We start from the raw sequence: 5,481 nt of genomic DNA, 5'->3' as shown, positions 1-5,481 counted from the left end.
ACACATGACAAAAATGATCACAATAAAGGCAACATATCAAGATGGCAAAATGTGTGAAACGGCTCCGGTATCAACTTTTTTTTCTGCAGGGCACAGTGTGCTTGGTAAAGCCTGAATGTTGTGCAATGAACCTCAAGGGTATGTCCTTAAACTAATATCATCCCCAATATGCGTGCTGCCCTCGAGGCATATCATACAGAAGACAATATATATTGGTTTCCGTTGCTGCAAGGATGACACTCCCCATTGACCCTAATAGCACAAATCAATGTGATACTCCACAGCTTTCTTTAGAGTCTCAGACAATAAAAAAATCCAATGGTTCCTTCAAGAATTCACATGAAGGAACCAAAAAAAACAACATATTTCAAGTGGTTCAGGTGCCTAAACTACAGAAAAATGAGTACCTGCACCTTTTACCTACACGTACAATTGGGCTAAATGTACGCCGATCTCATCAATTATTTAACAGCTTATTGACATCCATGATACCAAATATGTAATTCATTTTTTTCTGGCCCCTTTGACTTTTTACACAGGACAACTGTCATGTCAACACTGCCTCTCGCCCAATACTTGACACGTTATTTTAGAAACTGCATGACATGGCATTTGTTGTTGTTGTTCATGGTTTCTTGACCTTTCCTTTTTGTAGATACTGCTATCGGGCTAAAATATCCACAAAATTCATAAAAACCTAATGGGTTGATTGCCCTACAATTTACAAAGCTCTTTTACTTTTTCAAAAGATGAGCTCTTTTCAATTTTGAAAATACATGAGCTTTCCTCTGGCACTATTGTCAGGTCAAAGAAACCAAACTGAGCACATTCATGCGCCGAGTGCAATGAGATTCTTTGTTTGTATGATGCTATCCTTTGCTTTTCTACCCTCTTAACAAAGCTTGGGCTCTGAACAAAGAACAATATTAGCATTAACCTTGCAGGACTTTAGACTTTGTGTTTTTTTTCAGCAGTATTTCAACTACGGTGCACCATTACTGGAAAAAGTAGACATTGAATGAGTGGTCATGTTTATTAAATAAACATTTTTTTTAAATGTGGTGCTGTCTCATTGCTTTGTCTTTGTGCTGCTCGACATTACACAAAGCCAGCAAAAACATGTAGAAAGTTTCAGGCAATTTACACCATGTTTTGTATTTCTGTAGCCGTCAATTCAAAGTAAGCTGTGACAACCATCCACCTGTCCATCATGTTTCTATTTTTGTATTCAATCTGCGAATTTATTGACTCAATTTAACATATCAGTGTTTATATGCTTCAATTTTATCAGAGGAATCCCATTTCCTAAGCCAAAGAGTATTCAAAAAGACTGTGCTTAGACTCATAATCCTGCAGCAACAGCGCAAACACGGGGGAAGACTGAATCATTAAGCAGGTGTGCAAGGCTTCTGGTTGAGGGAGATCAAACTCATGATCCACTCAAAGATTTGGAAAAAAAAACAACTCTGTGTCAGTCACCCAACAAAGGGTCAAGTTATGCAGACAAAGAACTACATTAACTTCTGGTTGATGGAACACAACAGGTCAGAAAAGGTGGAATTGGTTTAGATGTGCGGTAGTTTTGAAAATGTTAAGACCATGCACAGGAATTCCAACTTGTTCTGCACTTTCCTTATATTCACTCACAAGACATAGACCAGGAAACACATGGCTTTGTGTTGTCCTGGCTAAAGCAGGTGGTACATATAATAATAACGTTTCAGCAGCATCTGGGCTATCTTCATATTCTCACGTTTGAGTGAATGAGGCTCATTGTATTGGCATCAATGATGGAGCCATGACATGTTTCACTACTGAGATGTGTTTTTACAACCCTTTACAACCATTATTATATGATTATGTGTTCATTAAAAACATTGAATATACATAGCTTAAAGTTACAATAGCTTATAATACATACTTTTTAAAATATTTTTCTGTAGCTGCATTTCTCAAACCTCTATACAGCCATGTTGCAGTCAAATGTGTTTTTCCAGATGACTGCAACTACTGATAATGTTCACTCTTACCCATCCATTTGTTTCCACAAATTAATTAGCTTCATTGAGGTACATTTTGCAGCCTAAGACACTGTGGTGTCTGTTAGGGAGACATGGGTGAGTGGGGAAATGGTTTGGAAGGAAAAAAGCTGGCAGATAAAAAACGAACAATAGAATCCCTGAATGCAATTAAGCCTCTGCAGTGAAAAAGAAATGTCCTGCATCAGTAGATTCTCTTGTTCATGCAAGGAAATGAACTGATAAAGTAAAGTCTTTTATTCTTCTGTGCTAGGAGTTCTGGGTGTCCAAATATTCAGGAGAATTTCAGACTCAATGTTCATGGTGCAGCTTTCAACTCAGTGGGCATGATGTTAAGAACATGATATTTGCTTCGTGGTGCTATATTTTTTACTCAAAATGAAAGAAAATGGATGTTTCACATGAATGGTGACAAATACTGACCCTTGTGTCCACAGTGTTCTCACCCGTCATCTACAAATACTCAATTTGATTGCAAGCAAAACCCTTGATGTGAGTTATCACTTGCATATATTTAACCATTCCTGAAAAAGGTAATCAGGAATTATCAGATTTCAGCATAAAACAGCTGAAATATTGGAATGTGGATAATAATTGAGGTTGAAATATTAGATTTAGAAGTGTCTCTAGCTGGTATTCCAGTGCAAAATTATTCAATTGAGAGACATTTTCTCCAGTCTGGGTTGAGTTGAGACTAAATGCTCCTTGATCTTACCAGTGGCAAAAGTACAGAATAGCAAAAACAAACTGTTTTCACTATTTTGAATCACATTGTACTCCATTGCAATGTACTGAACTGCGTTGCACTGCATTGCAGCATGGTCAACAGTCACTGTAGAACCTCCCAGGTGAATTGAACAAACCGGAAACAAAAACAAACTTTGAGTTTCAAAGACAAACAGGGTCGTGGGCGTTAAGCATTGCTCAACTACAAAGTGCTTGTGCTGGATTGCTGCATAGCATCTAGTTGCTTCTGCTTATGTTTATAATTCACGTCTGAATGAAGCTAATATTATGCATTACATAACAAGTGCTCATTTCTTGAAGTGATTTTGGATGATACAGAGAACAGATGTATGTGTGTGTGTGTGTATATGTGTATTTTTTTAAATAATTTTATTTATTTATGTTTTGTTGGAAGGAGAACACAAGAAAGCAACAGAACCAGCACGAACAAAATTACTACATAATGTCGTGTGGGCTGCAGGGTACAAATGAGGTGTTTGGGGGAAAATATCTTGGGATTATTTGCCTTCCAAATATAGAGCAAGCAGAAAAAGCAGGGCCTCAGGAAACAAAATATCTAAATAAGACGAGCACTCACACAGCAATCAAGTTCTGCTGCTAAATATTTGTAGCAAAATATGTACAGTACATCATTAAAAGTCAGTGTTAAGCCATTTACAATTGTGTAGGTTACGTTTTGCAATTTTATTTTCCTCAATGTTGAACTATTTCCTAAAAAACTAAAAGAAGTTGAAGTACAGCTTTCAAAACCAAAGTGAGAAAATTAATGAGGGGCCGGTGTGTTCATCTTCGGTTGTTACTGTTGTACATCATTGATTCATCTACTTTCTCTCACAATTAGCAGATGACACATTTAAAGCAGAGAAGCAGATGTACAAGCTGAATGATGTGATTTGTAGAACAGAAGCTTATCATGCGTGCAACATTATATCCATTATATCGTACAGTTTTGCATAGTTAGTCAGTTGGTGTTCGACAGATGTTGTCAGGAAACAGAGGATGACATGACTTCCAAATGATCCGTTCTTGCCTCCCTTCCTGTTTGTAACAATGTTAGTAAAATTTGCAGAATTTGAATCCCTCTGCATGAAAATACCTTTTAATCTATCTTGGAGCATTCCTATCAACAAACAATAGACTATTGTTTCTCTAATCCCCAGCCCACACACATTACACAGTAGTTTGATTGACATGCTTCTGCTAAACAAGATGTAGACATGTCAGGTATCATGTAACCACAACTCTGCAATCTTAGCCTTGAAGCATAATTAACTTGTGAATGATATCAAAGTGGACGATGTCAAATGCCAAAAAATCCAAAGACCCAAACTGAAGCTTGACCACAATTTGTAAACATGGACATAGTGAAAAAAATTCTCAATCAACAAATTAAGCTGTGAAAAATGATGGCGAAAGGAATACAATCTAAATTGTTGGAATTACTTTGGATAGTGCAGAGGAATCTTGGATGATAAACTCATCATAGAAACGGCAAAACAGCTATAAAAAAAACACCTTAGCCTATATTAATAAGGATGTTTCTAAATAGCTGAAGAAGAGTTAAACGTCTGGCAGTAAAGACAAAAGCCAGAGCAAAGGGCACGCGTATAAATTGGGCGTCTGTTATCAAGAATGAATGGACTTTGTGGAAGCTAGAACTATCTGAAACAGTCAATGGACACCTCAAAGGGCTACAATTTTTTCATAATCCATTCACTACATTTCCAATACCTGGAACAAGCACTGCTTTCCCATAAGGTTCTTATGCAAGGAAAACATTCTTCTCTGCTCAAGTAAAAAGATACGACTTAGATACAACATGGCGACAGGATTTTTTTCTAGTCCGTTCAGCTCATTCAAATCTGTGGCTCAGCTATGAGGAGGTTAAGCTAAGGTTTTTTTTTTAGCAAATAACATTGCATTCTGTTAACAAACAGTAAATACAATATGTAACAAGACAAGCTCGGTATCCTGCCATGTCATTGTCCTAAATTTATTATCAATATTTTCAAAAAAAAAATGAGGGCCACGTGTACAACCTAAAGTAGTGAGTTGAACAGGGAAGGCTATGTGACAGGATGTTAGTGGGGCAGTGTCACTTACCTCTTGCATCTTGGTTATAGTTGTGAGGTTCAGACTGAAGGACTACACTCATTGTCCCCTCTGTGCTCTTGTTTCTATATCAAATACTATTTTACATTTTAATTTGGTTCCACTGACAAATTGGTTTACCAAACAGTTAAAAAATAAATATGAATAAAAATGAATACCTGTATATCAGAGGACATGCAATAAAGGGGAATTGCAGAGTCCAGTATGAATTTACTATTTACATCTTAGAAAAAATCACCCTCCAATACTTTTAGATGTGAGAGCCATGAATACACAATTTCAGTAGCCAGAGGCAAGTATTTAACATGTATCCCACAGGGGTTTAACCCTCTCGTCCGTACATACAGAGGTGAGTTAGTAGTTTGTTCAGTTGTTTGAGTGCTGATTACAATGTCTGTCTTTTCCAATAACCTTCACATTTTAAAAATCACATCCTGAACCCAGTCATTCAGCACAAAGCTTGAAGGACGTTCTTTGTTGAGGAGCGGAGCTTTAATACCCGACACTAAAGAGGATTAAAGAGGGTGCATGGGTGGAGGGTGTGGGGGGGGGGGGGGGGGTTCAGTCAGGTAAGAGAGACTGC

This window comes from Clinocottus analis, unplaced genomic scaffold, assembly GCF_023055335.1.
Source record: "Clinocottus analis isolate CAN_PGR_092001 unplaced genomic scaffold, fCliAna1.0.p SCAF_33, whole genome shotgun sequence".
Classification (NCBI taxonomy): Eukaryota; Metazoa; Chordata; class Actinopteri; order Perciformes; family Cottidae; genus Clinocottus; species Clinocottus analis.
Note: the sequence above shows the minus strand (reverse complement) of the source record.